Consider the following 22,373-nt stretch of genomic DNA (forward strand, 5'->3'; position numbering starts at 1 on the left):
TGGGGCAAGTCCCTCCTCTGACACGCACAAAATGTAATTTCCCCTCCTTGCCACCCTGTTGACCTCAACTCCTGCAAATGGAGAGAATTGTTGTTGGCCAGCTGATGTGCTGCAGGGAATATTAATTGGGTGAGGAAACACAAATTTTTCCTGGGGATGAATAAATTTCTTCTTGTCTTTTCCTGCTACTGTCGGTACTTGTAGGAGAGCATTGACCAAGAACGAAGTGTTTATGGAGGAATTACTGATACTCAGGTGGCTGTTAACCTCCTCCAGTGAAGATGTGAGCACATCCTCTGGCCCAAGGTCTGATCAGAGACTTTGACCTGACTCCAGAGAGACCATTTGCCTTCTTTTTTTTATCCCCCTCAGAAGAAAGTGTGTGACAAAGCTTTGTGGTTCATTTTGAGGAAATAGAGAGACCACAATCCACTTAAGTTAATTTAAAAATGAACAGATTTGCTGGAAAGGAAATTGCTGGTCTTAGATGAGCAGCTAATGGAAAATCGTGAGGGTAAAAGAATAGTAGTTTTGAGAATATGTACATTCCCAGGCTAAAGTAGATGTTGCCACCATCATATTAGAAATTTCTTTCCAATATGACCCCTTCCCTTCCCTTCCCTTCCCTTCCCTTCCCTTCCCTTCCCTTCCCTTCCCTTCCCTTCCCTTCCCTTCCCTTCCCTTCCCTTCCCTTCCCTTCCCTTCCCTTCCCTTCCCTTCCCTTCCCTTCCCTTCCCTTCCCTTCCCTTCCCTTCCCTTCCCTTCCCTTTTCTAATTTTTTCAGACTTTTCTCCTACCTGCCAAAGGGTATCACACAATGATAAAAATTTCCTGCTTAGCCTTCCAATAGATCTTTATATATTTGTTAAAAAGTGAATATGGCCACTATCTCTCCAGTTTTAAGCACTTCTTATGAAGGCTTCAACTACAACATCCTAAACTTAAACAACGAAATATCAGATAGTACCCTCCAGTCCTTAATTCCTGAGAAAACTGAAATTCTTTGATATTATTTCCTGTTTTGGGAAAGATGAGAATAAAGGATCAGCTTGTTCTGCTCTCTCTGTACTGCTTGTAATCCCAAGCACGTCAGTGTCGGAGGATTTTGAAGATTTTTCTCTCTTGATTTTCAGTATATAAAAAAAAAATCTTAAAGTAAAAGATCACCGAGTCAAGCTTTGACACATATATATTCTTACTAAAATTTGTCTTGAATACAAATTTGTTAGCACAGATTTGCTCCTGTATTGTCATTGAAATGTTTTGCTTATCAGAAACATGACAGAGAAAATGAGTCTTCTTTAAAAGAAACCACAAAAAATAAATTGGTAAATGTTTACATTATGAATTCTAAGAGCTTTCTTCTTAAACTTTCTTTTTTTGAACTTTTTTCTTTTTTTTTTCTTTTTTTTAATAACCACTAAACTTACATGAAAACTCTTAAATTCACATCATTAATTTCTGAAATCTCTTTGATAAGCCTGGTTAGTTATTGGCCCTGCCACATATCTAGCCTGATTTAAAAAGGCTGTCAATGCCTTCAGCTCCTGTGACTTAAACAGGACTTGCAGATGCTCAGCAGTTTTAAATATCAAGCCAATAATTTTTTCAGCAATTTATTTTACCTTTCAATTCTAGTCTTTTGTGAAACAGTATTTTGGCTGAAGATATTCATTGTTGGCTTGGATTGCCTTTCCTTTCCATGGGGAAGAACCGGCTTTACTGAAGCCAACTTCAGTTATCTCATCCAAAAGGTATATTTTAGTGCTAAGAATAAATTAATATAATCATCATAATAAGTAAGTTATATATCATCAGTGCTCAGTTTATTATTCCATGAGCACCATTCTTTTCTTCTTTAACTTTGTTCCTCTGTTTTTAATGAGAGTTCTTTTAGATTTTCTTTTTCCTTTTGGACTGTTTTTTTTCTACTACACAAAAGTGAGATTGGAAGATGTCCAGAAATCATACAATGTCATACTTATTGCTGTATTTAGTTTGTGCCACTAGTTTATTTAGTGTCAGGGCTGTAGATCTTGATACACTAAAAAGGCAGATGAGTCCATAGTGGATTTTTGAACTGTAGTTATCTGCATCCCTGCACCTCTAAACAATTACAAAATTACGACCCTTGAGTTGTGACTATTTACAGAAAATGACTGAAGTTGCTGGAGTCCTGTTCATCTTACACCAGGCCAGGAGCTGCCTTGGAGTGTGGAGGTATGCAGTTAGCAAGCAGCACTCTCAGATTTTTGTTTCTTAAAAGAAACTTTTCTGTCTCAGCCTGCTTTCTGAGATTTCTTCTAGACAAGTACTGGGTGCCCCAAACTGTCTTTCGCTCACTCTGCTTACTTGGTTTTGTCTTTTCCCATGAGTGGTGCAGACGTGCTCCTTGTTGGAGGAGTAAAAGAACATTGCTTTTTACTTGCTTCTTGAAATACCCCTGTTGTAAAGCAAGGTTTGTATTTTCAAGACTTGATTTCACTATGCCTTTCTACAGACCAGTGTATGTATGACAGACTTGCTTCTGTGTCATGACAAACATGTTTCTTATATCAGGTCTCTATCAGCGGGGTGAGCTCAAATCTGCAAGCAACCATCATTATCAACTCACGCACAGTCTCTTCACTGCTCTTTGGACTCTACCTTAGTTTTTTTCATTTTGTGTGCAGATTCTTAAACTCTCTCTTCTTACCCCAAATTATTCAGCCTCACAAGCATATTATTGAGTTTTTGCAAAATGCTTGGGGGTACAGTTTTAATGAAAGGTATATTAAAAGCTTTGTGGGATTATTCAAATAATGATTTCCTTGAAGAGATATTCAATTCACTCTGTGTCTACTTTGCTAATGATGGTCTGAGTGGTAATTATGTCTGTGTCTGTTTAGTTTTTCCGAGGAAGAGGAAGGTGGGAGAAGCTCACCTGAGAGAAAGAAAAGGCTAGATGGCGGCTCTAGAATTTGAGGTTTTTCAAAACGTATATAGACAAAGGTCCTCATCTTGCTGGTCTGTAATGTAGGCCCAGAAGTAACAGGAAATCTTTAGAAAAGCATTTAGTGGGATGTAATAAAAGGCTCAATCAGAGGTCAGCAACTTCAGGCTACTAATAAACACCCAATTTTCCTTGCATGTGCATTCATGTCAATAATAGATATTTCTATGCATGCATGGAGCAGGAGAGTGTGTGAAGAGTATGCTGAACAAACTCAATTCAGACATGACGGTGAAATGAAAAGTTGGAGATGAGAGAAATAGTGAGGAAAAGTGAGGAGAAGTCAGGAAACAAAGATTGATTCAGGTATGGGTGTAAAGAGACAGAACCCGAAATAGGAATCTTAAAGTACAAGAAAGGTAGACAAGGAAAATAACAGTAGAGGAAATGAAAGAAAGAAAGAAAAATTGCAATGAAAGTGGAGAGAAAATAATGGGACAGAATTAAAATAAGAGAAAATAGGGTATATTTGTGTTGCTGCCAAAAAGCTGTGCACTGGCACACTACAAAGATTTTTAAAAAAATCCTCTTTTCCTCTGCAGGGAACAACTTTGTAAGGCTGAGGCTTGAAAATGCTGTTCCAAGCAGTGATTCTGGGCACAGTGAAAATTAGTTTTTTGATTATTTGGCCCTAAAAATTTAGACCTGAGCAGGAGTGACACTGTGAAAGAGGCAGGTGGGAGAGGGTGGTCCTAGTAGCGCAGTTGTTTCTCTAAGTAGCCATGTTACCTGTAAATTAATTTAATTTATGAACAGATAAAGCACCAAACCCTTATCTAGTGTTGCACATGGAATTGAATGATCAAACCTGCCGATGCTTATATTTATTTATTCAGGACTTAGTTTTGGTTAGGTATCAGCTCCCTCTCTAGCACTTTTGGCAGTCCTGGTTGCACAACGTGGCAGAGCAGGCTTTTGGCAGGAGGCTTTTGCATAAAGCATTTTCCAGCTCCAGAGCCAAAGTACAGAAGATGGAGCCCATTTCTGTAAGAGAGTAACAGGAACCAGACACATTAGGCTGCAAGTGACACTTCCTATTTTGGGCTTCCAGGAACTGCGTGTTTGGACACATCAGGAAGCTGTGTTGTTTTTATGGCAATTCTTAATCAGGAGCAATCAGGTGATGGATGTGTGCTATCTTTGGTGGCTGTTTTGATATTGGGATCAAAAATTACTTGATTTTTCCAGCTGTAGGTTTAAATCTGATCAATCTTTCTGAGGTTCAGATAGCACCATATGCATTAATGGAAGGCCACCTCCATGAAGGTGTCAAAGATTTTATAATTTTAATCACAATTATATTTGTCTTGGGTTTGTTTTGAGACTCACATATTCATGGTAGAATTTATTTTTTACTTCCTAACTAGAATTGGAAAGAACTGTTTCATTTATCTTCATTAAGATACGGAAATCTACCTATGATGGCTGGCATGTAAACAGCCTGCCTGGAAAGGCATGTAGGAAAGGAGCACGTGAGGAGTTAACACACTTAATAATCTCTATGGTTGTCAGAATAATTTATGATTCCAATAAACATGCTAATTAGTTGACATGGAGAAAAATCTTCTGTGTACATGTTGGACTTTTTCATATTATCCTGAATGCAAACACTACCTTATCATATCCTTACCTTTGAACACTACCTCTACATCATTTCCTGGGTTTAGACACTTGTTATTGACTATACAAAGAGGAGCAAAAAGACTTAATAAAATCTGACAGCAGGCAGCTTTTCCTGCCTGGAAAGATTAAGTGCTTAGCACTTTGCATTTCAATTACCTAAAACTAATGGAAAAAAATATTTTACATTTTAGCTCCTTATTTGGCAAATTGCTTGGAGGAAAAAGTATTTCTGATCTAGAATTGCGTTATTCTTTTAAAAGTGGTTGAAAAGTGGATCAATCTATTGGCTGCAATATATAACACTGCTTTTCTAATTAAGCAGATATTAAGCAAATTTTAATCAACACTATTGTGTGTCTTCTTTCTGTTAATGCAGCCAATGCCAGAATTTTAGCTCTTTCTTGATCTAAAAGTATACTTTAGAACCGCTTATATAAATTGTTTCCTGTAAGTCATGACTATTCTAACCTTCATAAATAAACTAAAATAGTTTATCTTTACCAAAGCCCAGAAATTAATGTAATCAGTAGAGATTTTTCTATTTGAATGGTCATCGTATGGAATAAAACACCAACTTGAATTCCAGTTCTTCATTTTTTCTGTTTAAACAGAGTTCTTCATGCAGAAAGATGGTTATTTAAAGCAGCACATACAAACAACTTGAATCACACTGTTTACTGAATACCCTCTCCATAAATTACAATTATAGCCTTCTTTTTCAGTATCACATAATTCAGTTTCAACAAGTGCAATGGATCTCTTGGGTTATGGATAAAAGACTTGCCAATTTCAATAACTGAAGTGTTCTCTTGCAGAGCAATCATGTATTTCCCTGCAGGTACATCATAGAATCATAGAATCATAGAATAGTTAGGGTTGGAAAGGATCTTAAGATCATCTAGTTCCAACCCCCCTGCCATGGGCAGGGACACCTCGCACTAAACGATTTGTTAGTAAGAGTAAGACTATCATTTTTGATCATGAAATGAATGATGCAGAACATGGCTTGAAATTATGTACGAAGAAAAATGTAATTTCAAAGGCAGAGGCCTTGATGCTTCTGATTTACTTATTCAGTCAAATGTTCCCATTGTAGCTGATGATGGTATGTCTTGAGCAATATTGCCATTTTAGCCTGGACAGTTGTCAGTGCTACTACAATTTATCCTCATCTTTTGGGAGAAGAATTGATAATATGGGTCAAGCATTACTTTGGAGCAGTCATATCTATGAACACAGGTAACACAAAATTCTGTTATCTTTGAATGCAGTGGAAATGGTCTGGTTTTAGGGATGCCTCTGCAGCAAGTCCTATATGAGAAGGGAAAAAAATTCACTCTGCCCCACGCTTGCTGCTGCTTCTTTCTGCTTTGCTTTTGGCATGTTCTTCCTGCAGAGGTCAGGTTATCTCACAAGAGGTGAGCAAAGGCTATGATTTTGGGAACCCTCCAGACAATTACTGAAACAACAACCAGACAGAGATGTTGGGGTTTAAACTGACTTTCTCACTGTATTAGGAGAAAACTGGTTTTTAAGAAACAGAAATTTGGGAGAATTGTATTATTTTGGAAACATTTTTGCATGGGGCTGAAACTCTCCTTTACATGTGTCCTGGGTTCACGTATTGCAGTAATTTTTCTCCTTCTTAGTAGCTGGTGCAGTGCTGTGTTTTTGACTTTCAGCCTGGGAACAACGCTGATAACACCGACATTTTTAGTTGTTGCTAAGTAATGCTTACTCTGACCAAGGACTTTCTCAGTCTCATGCTCTGCTAGGGAGGAGGGGAAGCCGGGAGGAAGCAGAGACAGGACACCTGACCCAAACTGGCCAAAGAGGTATTCCATACCATGGCACATCATGCCCAGTACATAAACTGGGGGGAGTTACCCAGAAGGCCCCGATCACTGCTCGGGTCGGGCTGGGTCGCAGGTGGTGAGCAATTGTGTTCTCTCCCCTTGTTATTTCCCTTATCATTATTATCATTGGTGGTAGCAGCAGTGGTTTTGTATTACACCTTAGTTACTGGACTGTTCTTATCTCAACTCCTGGGAGTTACATTCTTTTGATTCTCCTCCCCATCCCTCCAGGAGCGGGGGGAGGAAGAAGGCGGGGAGTGAGCGAGCGGCTGTGTGGTTCCCAGTTACGGCAGCTGGGCTCAAACCACGACAACATGAAAAATAATTTAGACAAACATCCAGCCCAATGTATCTGTTATCTGTGTGCTTATGGAGCTTGCAGAGGATGTGAGAAAAGGCTTCAAATACCCTCAGTTCCCTGGTGAGATTACTGCCTTCAGCTCACCCTTGTACAGCTCTTGTGAGTCTGCAACACGGGGGATGCCTTGAGGGTCTCCCCACATCTCTGTACACAGTGTTCCACTTTGCACAGGTACGTTGTTCACCAAGAAGGTCTTGAGCTAAGATTTCTCTTTCAAAGATGAGCTGGTCTTCCCATATCCAAACAAATGGTGGTGTGCAGAGTCCTCCTCTCCAAGAAGAGAGACCTGCTCTGATGCAACAGTGAAGATCCTGGTGACAGGGGAGACCTGGGAGCGCAGGAAGAAAAAGCAGCTTCTTCTGCCGCCTGGTTTCGAAGTGCAAGGCATATCCAGCTGCCAGCAGTTCATGCATTAAAATAAAACAAGAAGTTTCCTTTAAAAATTCCTGACTAGCTTTGTTTAAAATTTTCTGTAGAAAAACTGCAAATGTATTTTTGTGGCCAAGAATAAGAAAATGATGACAGAAGGCAAAATAAGACAGTTTTGGTATGTTCTGGTTCTGTAGAAATCAGAGTCAAGACCTGCCCTCTGTGGAACCATCTTAGTATTAAACCTTCTTGAATCAGTTTTCACATTAATGATATGCAGTGTAAGTAATGTCTGATATCTCCATACTATTTCATGAAATAGAAAAGTGACTTAATACATAAACAATAATAAATGAAGATTTTATAAACTGCCTCACAAGGATCTAAGCAGTAGTGTGTCAGATGACAAGGTACAATGGCTCATGAATAGCTCTGTGTCTGGGAACTGGGTGGTGGATCATCCAGTCACCAACTCCTGGAATATTGGGTTATCTGCTACTATATATGTTTGAGTAACTTTCAGTTAGGGAGCATGTAATCTGATGATCATGATTGTTGTGGGAAAAAAAATAGCATAGCGCCAAATGAGAGATCTATCTCAGAGAGACTCATTTCCTCATGGCACAGCTGAATACAGGTTTTGAACAATTGATGACTAATTGGACTGCCACTGTATCAAGGAATCAGTTAACCTGTTGTAGCAGTGGCTGAAGAGAACGGTGAAAAATTATAAAAAGGGATTTTGTCAGTGGGAAACTTCTAATTTCTGATTTTTAATTTTTTTTTTCTGTTTAAGCTGGAGGTATACACTTATAACTCAGTTGACTATACTTCATGCAAATGTTTTATGCTGGTTGAACCTGGCTCTACTGCACAGTCTAACACAAAATGCTAATTTTCAACCCTAAGATTCTAATCAGAAAGGCAAAGGCATTTAATTAATACTTCAATAGATACATTATTCTTCAATGGAAATGGCTGCATGCAAATTTGTTGGGCAGTATTTGCTATACATTTCTCACTTGCTCCAATGTATTTACTTCAGAGGCTGCATAATAATCAATAGTTAGCAATCAGCAGCATGGAAAAGTTAATGGAGTGGTTTGGGATTGCTGTTTTTGACAGGATTCCATTCTTTTATCCTTTTTAAATACCTCTGCTGAGATCGGGCTGGTAATAGGGAAAAAGGGGTGTTCCTCAGGCAGAAGAGGTGTTAGCAAAAGCCCACCGATAATCTCCAGTATCACATAAAGTGCTCTTATTACTGACAAACAAAATGAGCAAAGAGAGTTGCGGAAGTGAATTACAGCTGCTGTCACCTACCTGTCATGGCAACACGCAAGCGTAACCCCTGAGACCACAGCCTTGAAGCAAACAGATAGTTTCAATTATCTAATTTTCACAATGAATGAGACCTGTTTATTGGAAATCTACAGGTGGTTGGCAATGGCAAATGGTAACTGTGAATATATCCAGTTCAGTGCTAGTTAATTTACAACCTCTTCTGAACTACAGAGTAGCAATGTTATTTCTTGAAATTAAAAAGAGGCAGTGTAAGTAGCTAGGGCAGAATAAGCAAACTTTATCTTTCTTCTTAATGGCTTTAAGTTGTTTGAATTTGTATTTATTCATAAGTGAGCAGTGGCTGGAGATCCTCATCTGTTTTTCTGAGTTCGGTCAAAGTTTGTAACAAAATGCTACATGTGAAAAACAAGCGAATAAGGATGACATTTGCCTCAGTAACAGCTTAATAGAATCAAACAAATAAGCTGGCAGCAGCTCGTGACAGCTTTTCTATGAATTGTTCTCAAATATACAGTGACATTTCACTATTAAACAGCTCATTGTTTTCTTAGGTTTTGCATGTAGTTTAGTGCTATAATCCCTAAGCATTGTCCAGTATATTTTAGAATCATGTACACTAAAAGGACAGCTAAAACTTTATTCTTGGCCTCTATTTGTCACAGAGGCTTTATGTCTTGGAATATCTTGCTTGAGTCAGTGGGGAAGTGCTGTCCCTTGCGTGGGCAGCCCTTGTGACAATCTGCAAAACAGATTTCGACCATAACTTTAATCCTGAAAATATGGGAAATCTCTGATTTATGTAAAGCCATTGATAACTTCAGGGCTAGGATGGGGACGCTGTCCAGGAAGCCATTGGAAAATGAAGGACACCCAAAATGGCTCATAACAGGCTATGTGGTTGTGTCCTCCACTCCTCTCTTGGATATCCATAGCTCCATGTCCAGATAAACTGCCACACTGTTGTACAGACAGGAACACATCTAACAAAGGCATGCAGATTGGTGCTAGGACACTGTCTGATAAACGGAAATCTTCTAGTTTACAGGGATTTATATGAACACCTTTTGTGGATTTGTTTCCTTTTCTGTCTATAAACGAGCATCAAATCAGCATGGTACTCTTGCAGGAAACTCTTGACTTCCCATCCTTAGAGTAGCCATTAATAAAGCCTGTTAAGAAATCTGTCTGAGCTTTGGTAAAAAACACAAAGGCAGTCAAATCCTTTGAGAAAAATATTAGAATGGCAGATGAATGAAATTCTGAGAAAGATAGAAAACCTAGTGTAGGAGCTACAAGAGTGAGGAAAAGCTTTGCAGAGCCTACACAGGTACCTGCATTTTTGTGAGCAGCAAATCCACACAGCGAGCACAAACAAGCTACACACAAAAATTGTTTCCTGCACACAGCAAATAACCACCAGCATTTCTCATTGCCTCTGCAGAGGTGGCTAGAAGACTGCTTCTTCTGCTCTTTCTGGGGCCTTTTCTTCATGTCATCTGCACAATTTAGATAGGATGAATGCACGGCTAAAGCAAGTATGACTTTTTTTCTTTTCTGTTTGTTTTTAATCTTAATGTCCACAACTCAGGGCATTCAAAGGAACTTCACAGGTAAATCAAACCCAAAGACAGAGATCAGACATGGGCAATGGTTGCTTCTGGTACACTGTTGGCAGAGGGCAATTAGAAGAACTAGGGTTGTATATTTTGTTGAACTTCTAAAAAGAAGATCCTAGAAGCTGCATTTGATATCCAGTTTCAGTTATGACGTTCCATGTATTTGGTTTCAGAAATATTGATTTAAAACTGATCATCTGCTTTTTAATGGCAGATAATGTTTTAGAACAGTGAGGAAAGTCATGTTTCTGCTAATGGCCAACATACTATCCCTAAAATAGGAGCTGCCTTATTTGTGCTAAGCGTAGGAAGTTTTTTATTGATATCTTCTGCCAGTGTAGATACAAAGATAATCAGACTTTCTTTCAATAAAATGGCAGTCTAATGTCCAGATCAATAACTGTGTCCCTCTGTTTGGAAGATAGAACAGATTCAACCTTTTGCTGATGTTTTGTTTACAGATATAGAAAATGCCATCCAAAAGAGTTGCATCTACCTGAGTTTAACTGAATACAGATCAAAGAAGATCTAGTGTTTGTTAACTGGGGAAACAGGCTTGAAAAGGAAGAGAAATATAAATGTTGTATTCAAGGCAGTAGAAGGCTGAGAAATGAACCAGTAGGCAGCAAGTGAATATCCCTCCTTTACTGGGGGCACTGGTGCCACAGTTCTCTGCTGCACTTTCCTGGGTTCTGTTACCTACCCAGAGTGAGGAATGGGATATGGATCCTTTTTCTGTGAACAGCAGTTGATGTCCCCTGTATAACACTCAGCATCTTCTACGAGCATTTAGATCATAGAAAACTGTGTTCTCCCCTTGTGCCTGCAGCACAGAAAAGAGGAGATGTTGGGAATTATTTTTTCAAATGCAAAATATGAGGGAATCCTGTTCAGCAGCAGCTTGTCCATGATAATTACCTCAGAAGGATATAGTGATTAATGTATTTTCACTAGGGATTAGCCCACGCTTTAATGTAGCAGTTGAGCTGCAAACTTTGCAGTGCTTGGATCTGGTATTTCTAGCTTTGCCTTTTTTCTGCCTTACACAGGCCACAGAATTTGTTAAAATTTGATGTAACTACATCTTTGACCCATGAAATTCTGCATGGATGACTTTAAAGCTGGCTGTGAATTATATTCTCGGTTATAAATCCTCATGGGATTGATATATGATGGAAGGGTGTAGTCTGCCATAGCACAGTGTGAGATTTGCCACTCTTAGTCAAATTTAGTAAGTACTATTGCATTCAGAGACTGCTCACAGAAATCAGAGACAGATGATGAAACATGGTCCTTTCCAAAAAGCATGCCAGAAAGGTGCATAAATACTGGAAGACATTGAAAAATAGATGAGTGTAGGTAATGCTCAAAGGTTGATGTTGTGTTCTGCCAAAAGACTGGATACTTTAAGATAACATAAGGGAAGAGAGGTCTGTGCTCTTATGCATTTAATTTCATTTTTATGGCACAGTTTTTCATACTGTACATGATAACTGAATGCAGCAGCTGGATTAAAAACATATATGTCTTGTTTCCTATGGAGCGTAATCAATCCTTTTCTTTGCTTGATGTATTTCCTGTGGAAGAAAATCAATTTAATGTATTTTCTTTTATGTGAGTTGGCTGGTGATTGTAGGAGGGAGAAAATGCTATGCTTAATGTGAGTGTAAGGAAAGCAAATTCTTGTGGCTGGCAATTAAAATAATTAAATTTAGAATGAAAACAAACGCCTTTTCAAAAAGGATCCAGCAATACAGTTTCTGCGAGGTCTGAAATGAACTTCAGAGTGAGCCAGGACAGTCATGTGTCCATCACCAGAATTAATTCAAGGAGACTGCAAGCAAATGAGTTTTAGTGAAAGCCAAATTTGACAGGCGCCCAAATGCCAGTTCAGCCTCTTGAAGATGTTCCCCTGGTTCTAACTAAGGGGTGATAATAAAACCCAGTCTCGCTGACAAGCACCCAGAATATCTTTATAAAAAAAGACGATGCTGTCCCTGCAGTGTGGTTGCCTCGTTTTCTTTTTCCTCAAAGAATGGGTGATTGAAAACAGGGAGATAACTCACTGTAGTCCAGTTCCAGGCAAGAAGAGGGGATCATGCAACAATGAAAAAATGTAATACAAAATAAAAAGAGCCTGATCAAAGCTATCTTGATCTCTGATGAAAACAGAAACTCTGCCTGATGCTGAAGGAAATGATGGCAGCCACAGCCTCCCTCTCTTACCCTACGCTGGTGAGCGTCCAGCTCTGGGTGTGCATATAAAAGGCAAGAAGCAGCAATGAGGTGCCTTCCTGTGGGGAACACTTAGCATAGTAAACTGTTTCATTCTGCATCAAACTGCTTAGAATCTTAGGATCATAAACTGCAAAGAGAAATTTGTGTCCATGATGACTTAATAAACAGAGCAGCAGAGGCTAGAGACAGACAACTTCTGTGAGCAACCATTTCTTTCATTGGAAACTGTTTTGAAATGCAAACTTTTTGTTGAGAAACTATGTTTCTTGAGGAGAAGTTTCCCTGGACAAATTTCAGCATTCTGAACCAACCAAACAAAAAAAGGGCTTTACGAGTTCATTCCTTTAAGGCAAAAGCAGACACACTCTCTTTATCTGTGTTGGCATCAGTGATTTTTCAGGCATTCAGAGCCACATTGCTGCTTTTTCCACTGGTAATTATTCAGTTTTAAACAGCAAAGTACTATTTATGTAGTGAGGTAATATTCTTTAAAGTAGTTCTCATAAAATGGCATGAAGTTTTCTAGTTTAATACCTTTTAATTCCTTTGTAGCAAATCTGGTGAGCTTGTGAGTAAACATTTAAAACGTTTTCTTTGCAAATCCACAAATCAGGATACATTCTGCCTGACAGCACCTCATTTGTAAAGATGTTGTCAGTCAGATCTTGTCTTCAGCAACATCTCTCTTATAGAGCTGTCATTTTGTGGAGTTTTTAGTCAAGAGGAGAAGATGCACTACAAAGTAGAGCTTGCAATTTGCATGTAGCATATGGACGGGGATACAATGATAGCCAGGAGGGCTCAGCACTGTCGTGGTTTAAGCCCCATGATTGGGGTGTGTTAGCACCTCCTGTTAAGACAATGCACAGTCACAGGTTTCCATTTACCCTCCTTCCCACCCCGTCTCTCCACCCCATCTCAGAACTGGGGGTAGCCTTGGGTGGGCAGGGACAGGGGATGAGGGCATGCAGAAAGGGTCTCACTTCTGGACAGGTCACACCTCCCGGTTTGTCTCCAGGAGAAGGTCTCTCCCAGGCTTATGCTCTGTAACCACTGCTTGCTGCTTCTCCGGGTGAAGCTTCAAATATCTCCGCTGTTGTGTTTCCCAAGGAGCTGGGAGCTGTGCTGGCCTTTGAGTGTCTGCTGCAAGCTGCTTGCTCCAAGTGCATTGATGATACACTGCCCCCATCAGCTTAAATCTAAAATACCAGCGTGACAGAGTCAGGAAGACTCCATAGGCTTTGGCTCACAGTTCACAAGAGAAAATAGCACTTATGGTGCTTTATAAGGCTTGGGGCAGTATTCAGCCAGGAAACCTCTGTCTTCTGGGTCTATCCATTCTCTTAGCTGGAGAAAAATTACTGATGTTCATGTCTTCAAGTGCTGTAAAAAGCCAACCAGCCTTTAAACAACCAGCTCTGAAAAAGCTTCAGAATTGAGGACAGGCAGTTCATAAGAGGCATTTAGTAGGTGTGATGTCCAGGGCTGCCTTTTGGTCCTGCTTTGGGAAGTGTCTGCACTGCCCCTGCCACTGTGGGACCCAGGAGGAGTCCTCTTCGCACCATCAGTAGCTGGAGTTAAGCCTTGTGACTGCAGTGATCTCTTCCCTCCCTGTCAAGTGAATGTATGGACAATAAGCAGAGCCTATCCATACTTGATTTATGAGAAAAAAGTTATTAAAAGAGACAGTATAGAAAAGAGGAGATTATGGGATTTGCTTTATATTGTTTCCCCTGTGACTTGATGCTTGTGCCTTCCACAAAGAGCAGCCTACAGGGTGCAAAGTCCCTCAGATTTTTATGGAGAGAAGGAGGAAATAAAGAAAACACTGCACTATCCATGAATTTAGTGTCAAAATTTTACTGCTCTCCTTCTCTCTCAGACCTAGAGCAGATTTGGTCCTCAGTGTTTCCACTGGAATGTTGTAGTTTATCTGGGACTAACGTTTTGTATTGCGTATAGGAAATAATGTCAACTTTTTTCTAGTTAGTATTAAATAACTGTGTTGGGTCATATGGAAATTTTGGTTTATGTCAAGGTTATTGTTTCTCTACAGTGATAAATGAAATTAAATAACCTGCAGAATTCATGTTTTGGGAAAAAACTCATTCACACCTAACATTATTAATGACATTGCTCAGATCATTGATTTTACATCCCATATGATTAGCCAATGATTACAGAAAGGCCTTCAAAGAATGTATATTAATGACATCAATTATTGCAAATGATAGACTTTATGGATTGTCATGAATATCAAGTGACACCTAGGATACGAGCAACAACAGCATGTGACGTGTGAAGTTATATGAAGCAATTAAGGTCATGAAAACTTAGCTTAGTACCTCTTTTTAAAAAAGGTTATTCCATCATAATAATGGTCAATTCTCAGCAGACAAAAAACATCCTTCATCTCGTTTCCTCCTGGGCATTTAGTAATGGAGCTCACACCTGCTGTTTAATATTTTATCACATCATTACTAGTGAAAACAATTTGCGCTGGCAGCACTAATTAAGTAAGTATATGCTTACACACATCATTTTTATAGGAATAGGTACCCTGAGTTCTGCATGCAACCATGTTTGCTATCAAATTACTCACTTGTAATAAGATTTTTTAAAAGTCTAATTTTACTCATTTTTCAAAAAGACCAGACCAAAAACCAGAGAACAGCTGATAAGGCAGTATGTGATGTTGCACCATGGACGCATTGTGCTAGGCTATGTGTTCTGCCTGTTTTTGGTATATTTGGCCCTGACACATCACTGCTATGGTGGCCTGGCTTTGCCTGAAGGAGCTCACCTTTCACGGTATGTGTGTGCAACATACATAAAGGACAGTCACACTGCATTTTGCAACAGTGGCAGAGTGAGAATTAGTGTTTATGATTAATTATCCAATAATAAGCATTTATGGTAAACCCATAATTAGTCAAATTTCCCGGCTCCCGGTCATCTGCCTAGGGGGCTGCCTCATGGCGTCTCTGCAGTGGCGGCAGAAGGTGATTTGGCTGCCTTAAGGCTAAGGGCTGAGTAATTTGCTGTCCTCTTTGTTGGGCAGCAGTGAGGTTTGGGTTGCAAGAGGGCAGTTGCGTGGGACACTGAGCTGGGCAAAGGGAGCCACCACTTGTGTGGGCTGCTGGTCCTCTGGGGGCTACTGCAGACTTCTTTGCAACAGGACAGGGAAGTTTAGATTGGATATAAGGAAGAAGTTCTTTACAGTGAGGGTGGTGAGGTACTGGAATGGGTTGCGCAAGGAAGTTGTGAATGCTCCATCCCTGGCAGTGTTCAAGACCAGGTTGGACAGAGCCTTGGGTGACGTGGTTTAGTGCGAGGTGTCCCTGCCCATGACAGAGGGGTTGGAACTAGATGATCTTTAGGTCCTTTCCAACCCTAACTATTCTATGATTCTACGATTCTATGACAGGCTGCTTCCACTGGAGTGACCAGGATACCTGAGTTATCATCACGGTGGCTTTGGATAGCCCACAGGTATTACGGTATTTCAGTGTGAAAAAAAGAAGTTAAAACCGAGTCTTTTTTTAGCTGAGAAGATGAACCATAGGAGTTTTGCTCTTAGGAGGCTTATAAATGCTTATGAGCCTTGTGGATCTGTTTGATGCTCTGTTCCACTGCGGTTTCCCTTTGAAGTAAGAAACTTTTGATAAAAGTGATGTACTTTATGTTTGCAGCATGATTTATATTGCGGTAAGATGTGAAATGCCTTGGCTGAGGATATGGAGCTCATTGCGCAAGTTCCTCTGGACAGACAGAATCAAGCTCTATCCTGAGGAAATCCCAGGCTATGCCAATTGCTATAAACTTTCTGCTCAACTGAAAAAAAAACCCCAAACTGTGGTTAAGGGCTATTATGCTTCTGCAGAACTCTGAAAAAGTAGAGTTTATCTATTCTGATGCCTTTTCTCAGTGGCCTAATAAGAATCCCAGCAAATATATCAATCAGGACGTAAAGGGAACTGCTGTGGCAACAGCAGGATTTGCTCCAGTTGGGAGAGACAGACTGAAACCAGATCAGTTTGGAGAGCAAGGGATTCACGCCCCCTCACATGTGTGATGTTAAAATCTTGTGTAGAGGTTAAGAACTGCACTGCCTTTCTTGACATTATATTATTACTAACATTTGCCTACAGTTTCTGCCTTGGATAGATCCATTGGCTCTGCATATGCCTGTAGGAATGGTAGCCTAAAGAACATTTTGCCTGATACTGAGCTAAGTATCTACAGAATCTCACTAGGCAAGTTCCAGCGGATGGCTCTTCCATAAGGATGTTTGTTCACTTCTAAAGACTTCCAAAAAAGTGATATAAAATGTTTGCTTAGTTGCTGATTAGTTCTGCACTTGCTGGACTTAGTGCCCAGTGACATTCATTGTGAGGGCACTGTCACTGTCACTTCTCAGTTTATAAAAGCACAGAAGTTAAATCTCGTTTCAGGGTCTGGGATGCTTTCTCTGTCGTTTCAGGAAAGCTGCTTAGCTACTGTCTGTCTCCTAGTTTGAGGAATGGAGGGCAATGATGTTTGCCACCTTCACATAGAGTTTGTGATAACTAACATTTGAAGATGAAAAGCTACTTGATTTTGTAACAGGATTTTGACTTACATGTCTGCTGATGGGGACAAGAAGAGCAATAAATGAAATTGTGCAAAACCAATATCCAAATAACTTCAAACTCCACTGAGGTTTAAATAAAGCCACGGTAACACATTCATTTTTCTTAGGGATTTGTAATAAAAGTAGAAAAAGTATTATAATGGACAAATATAGATTTTAAGGCTCAATCAGCTCTTCACCACCTCCTTTCCTGTGTAATGATGCTATGAATTTTCACTTCAGGCTGCCAACCACTGATTCATCTTCACATCATCTCTTGCCATTAAGCTTTGGGTGAGTTCAATTTTTGAACAAAACTCTAAAGCAGGGGTTATAAAGGAGATGGACCTCTTGAATTTTGCGTTTGAAGTCTGGTTGTCCCACTTATCTTTTTATGTTTATTTCAACCATAAACTCTCTTTTTGTGCCCTGTCATCCAGTATATCATCTTGGATCCAAATTAACAAAACTACCCAAGCCATCCCTATGTCCCTGTCTTTGACATTTTGGCACTGCCTCATTCTTCACCTGAACTTGGTCTGTGGCTAAAAATTGTAGTGTCATCCACATGGGTGAAAAATTATTTGGTTCAAACAGATTTTGGTCCTTTCAAGGATCAAAAGCGTAATAGATGAAAACAGAGTAAGTTAGAGGGTTTGAGTTTTGATTTGGGACATGTCAGACTCAAATTACCTGCTTCTTTCTTAGAGTTAAAATGAAACACAAAAGATAAGCCAGGCAGAATCCAAAGTAAAATAAAGGGTCTTCCATCCATGCTGGTAGAAATCTTGTGTCCTCTGATCCCTTCCCCTGGGCTTGTGCTGACAGTTATTTAATACTTTTAGAAATGCTTTCTTTTGTGTTCATGCAGCTGATGTGAACTAGCGTGCAAGCGAAATCTGGGTGTTCAAAGGTGTATGCTTTGACACAGCATGACAGTGCTCATGCAGAAAGCCATGAAGCAATTTAATGTTATTAGTTGCTAGCTGACTGATTAGATTTACAAGAAATTTTCAAACTTTAAAACCCCAAATAATAATTTCTCACAAAAAAAGAATTTATTATGCCATTAACTTTGTTCCTAGCAGGTTTTCCAAAGTGAAATAACTAACTGCTATAAAACTTTTATCTCACATTTTAATTTATTTCTCCTTCCAGTTAAGAAATGTCTCAAAGACTTATTTTGGTGTTCTCTACTGTCATTATTTTTCATATATAAAGAAAAATATTTGTAGCTACTTATTCCATCCATTGTTATTTTGAAACCTGTGTCACTTTCCTTTTTGCTCCTGGAAGATCAGAAACAGGAAATATCAATAAAGAGTTGATTGAATGGGAAGGACGAGATGTTTTCTGCATATCTGTGGCAATACAGAGGACGAGGATTAACTTGAAGGTAAAACAGTAGTAATTCAGGCCATTTTAGTGCTAAGACTACACTGAAGGGGTGTGGATTTACCTCACCTGAGGTATCCAGGTTAGCAAAGTAGTTGCACTGGGATGTCTGCATAGTCAGTGGAGACACAGAGGTGATTCCAGTGGAATGATCTTTTTCCATGGAGTACATGGGGTCACCAGCAACTACATTTCTACTCTAAATGCCCAAAGATGGGTAAATTCTTGGTACTTGATAGCATTACTATGGGCGGTACATGCTCTGCTTAACTGACGCTGCTGAGGTCTTAGGTGCTGGAACCTGAACGCCCACTCTCAGGAATTCCACAGCATAAATTTTCACTGGGGTAAAAATTTTCCTATATGTGGTGAGAAACCATTCTGTGAGAAATACATAGAGTGAAAATAAAAGTATCAAGTTTGCTGCTTTACTGTTATGTGAATGACTATACAAGAGACCTGGAGAAAGGGTTTAAATACTTCAGAGTGAGACCAAATGCTTTTTGACCTCAGCATAGGTTTCGTATTCAGTAAGAGATACAGCAGTGGTGAATTAGCTCCAGTGCAGAGGGGGCGAATGCTATTGGAAGCCTAAATTTTGGACAAGAATGTGAAATTTCACTATCAAAAAAGGAGGCTCTGATACTTGTAGGAGTAATGTAAATGCTTTTGATGGAGAAGTACATAAACAGAGAGAGACCTGAGAATGGTTTTTGGTTGTATAAATAATGAATATTTCCCAAGTGCTTAGTGAAGGGTTCTTATTGCCTCCAGTGTAAGGAGCATCTCTGTGGATAAAGTCAAACCATTTGTTGTTTGCAATATTACTGTAAGATATCCATCCAGTTGTAAATAGTAGTTGATGTAAGAGAATACAAAAAGGATCAATATTAAAACCATCTTCATAGCTCAGAAAATCTAGTTGTGGAGTCAGCTTAATCCGAGCTTCAGAAATATAAAAACAGTGAAATACTGGTTGCCTCCCAGTGGATTTGGCAAATGGGCATTTCCGCTCTATGTTTTCCAGGCTGCCAAACCCTTGAAGCTTTTTCCCTAGCCATCTGAGTTTGCCACCCCTGGGGCAACCATCCCAGGTCACTCTGGTCTCAGGAACCCAGGTATTTCAGTGAGCGTGGCTTGGGCAGCGTGATGGCCATGCATGGGACTGCTGTGGTCAGAACAGTGGCAGGACCCAGCCACATGGCGCTATTTCTGCCTGAACGTTTCTGGTTTTCACTTTAGGCTCACTCATAATCCTAAAACACAGGGATGTATGGCCAGTCATGTGCTTTTTAGAGCTGTTATATGCTCTGTTTTCCCTCTGATAAAGATCTGATTTAGTGGGCTATGGGAACTGCTGCTGGAGCTAGGGGCTTCTGCAAAGGGGTAAACATCTCCAACAGCTGGTATTGTTAGACTTCAGCCTTGATGAAGAAAGTTTATGGGATTGTCTTTGAAACTTACTGCACAAGTCAAATTCAGCCTGCTTTCTCTTTCATTCCTGTCAAAAACTGACTGTGTTTTCCCTGAAGCTGATTGTCAGTACGAGATACCAAAATGGGAAGAGTACACTTTCATTATTTACGTGTCAGGCAGAAGGATGTATAGCAAAAGAAGATGATGGGAAGTATTAAATCCTTTGAGCAAGATGCTTAGGAAATCATTAAGGCAGCTGAGTGCTACGCCTTAGTGCACCGTCTCTGCTAACACCCCCTACACCCACACTGCAGGCAGAAGGTGTTTGTAAGAGAGGACAATGCATGTGCGGACATGGTGTTAAAAAGTGACATATCCTCTAAACTGTCAGGTCCTTCATCCCATAATGGATTATATGTAAAGTATTGCTTTACAGAGCATAGCATTGCACTGCCTAACCACAGTGCCCAGTCTGGGCCCAATAAAGCTCCACTGCTGCTCTGCTTTTGCTGCATTAGCTCACGTCCAGCAATGCCACTGTGCAGGGTCACTCTTGCTGTTGGGCTGGCAGTACTGAGTGGGACATGGGAGGAGGAGGAGAAAAGGTAGAAATTGCAGCTTTTACAGATAATGATCCTTCAATGTTGCATAATTTTCACTTTATGCATGTTAGTATAAGGTGAAATTCAAGCAAAGTGGTGGCTTAAGAACTGTATAACAGCCCTTGTGAAGAAAAAAATTGACTAAAGTCACCTTCTGCAAAGGTACATCTGCAGCTGCTGCACATTTGCCTTGCATTTCAATGTACCTCAGAGGTGACAAACCCAAGTGATGCACAAACTGCACAGCAGGAGACAACTGCAAATAGGTTAAAGCCCTCAAACTGCCCTGCTTGCAGGTTTGATTTCTGTCTTAGTAAACTTTCATCCTCCTGACAGCAGAAATGGGTTGTGTGGATGGATGGATAGATGATGGTGTACAGTCCCTACATGTTGCATATGTAGCACATAGATGCACCTGGGGTTTTCTGAATGGCCTCTTGGGCTGTTGAAAATGGATCCAAATCTGGCTGGGCTATAGGTTGCAGTGTGAGAGTAGTTCTGGAGCCCAAGCCCAGAAGACCTCACTTTCGTACCCACACCTGGTGGTAGTGCATGCTGGGGAAGAACTGAGATGCTGGCATGTATTCACTCCTTTGCTACAGCCAAATTGCATTTTTTTGAGGGGACAGACTCAAAGCATTCTGTGATGCCTGTGCACTGCAGCATGACAGGTACAGCTTTGTCCCCTCCTCTGACATGTTCTTAAGGTTGCTTTTATAAGCAGATGAATTCTGAGTAGGTCTCAGTTGTCAAAAAAAAAAATAATAAAGTGAACAAGAAAAGCATGACATTGAAGAGCATGCCACTCCTGGCATCCAGGCGTTATCTGGAAATTAATGGAAAATTATTTCCCACTCAGCCCACACAGACATCCGAATCTGGGTACTGTCAGCTGTTGCAGTGTTTTACATGACAGCATGTGCAGAAGAAAATCTTCCTGTTTATTTATTTATTTTCAATCTTTATACAGTTGCACAATTAGCAGTTTCAGCACTGAACCTGCAGTCCATGAGTACAAATGTTTAATGTGCAAACATGCAAATACTATGAATTCACTGAAAGCTAATATAATAACATGGTAGGAGCAGTACATTTATTCTTTAGCAAGAATGAACACATTTAATTTTCTCTCATCATGAGTGCTGTTTTTACTGTCGTTAATCCTTTTTTAAAGACGAAATGTTGACAACACTATTATATTACTTACTATAAAAATAAGTGAATATTGATTAATGTGGGTGACTTAATTTGAATTGATTTGTCATGTCATGCCATTTAGATTTCTTCTGAATTATTTTTAAAGCAAGAGAAACTTCAATGTTACACAAATACATGGCTATTTACACTTACTTTAAATTCTTTTTTGTAGCTGTCTTCTTCAAGCTTTCTTCATCTGTATGCAGGAACCTTTGAGCCTTGGTAAAACTCCCATATTGTAGCTGTTATGCAACTAATCTTGTCCTTAGTGTAACACAGTCAAACATGTCATTATAAGTATTCTTCTTTTCTTTCTATATGTGTCCATATTTTAATCATTGCATTAACCTTGGCCAGGCACTATGGGTCTTTCTATGGGTAGGGTGGTAAATGTTCAGTTAAATTTCGAAACTTTCATGGTTTTGATGTGTCCAAAGAATTTAAAAATTTGCATTTGCAATGCCTGTGTTAAAGTCATTATAACATGATTCTCTCAATTGCTTCTTCATGTGTGTTTATGTAAATAAAAAAGTTCTTTGTGTAATTTCTTCACATTTTCATGTCTCTTCACATACATATGAAAGAAAATTGCATGCTATTTAATTTTGACAAGAAAGTATTTTAAGGTATAGAGTCTGTGAATGTAGTGTGAACCATTGTTTTGTTCTGGTTGTTTTGAATTAGTCCTTTGTGGTGTCAGGTCATACTTGAAAGAGAGCGCAAAAATGATGCAATGTTTATTAGGATTTTTAGAAAACTCTTATAAACATTACCATGGGGGAGAAGGTTCT

The sequence above is a fragment of the Strigops habroptila genome, chromosome 5 (assembly GCF_004027225.2).
Source record: "Strigops habroptila isolate Jane chromosome 5, bStrHab1.2.pri, whole genome shotgun sequence".
NCBI lineage: Eukaryota > Metazoa > Chordata > Aves > Psittaciformes > Psittacidae > Strigops > Strigops habroptila.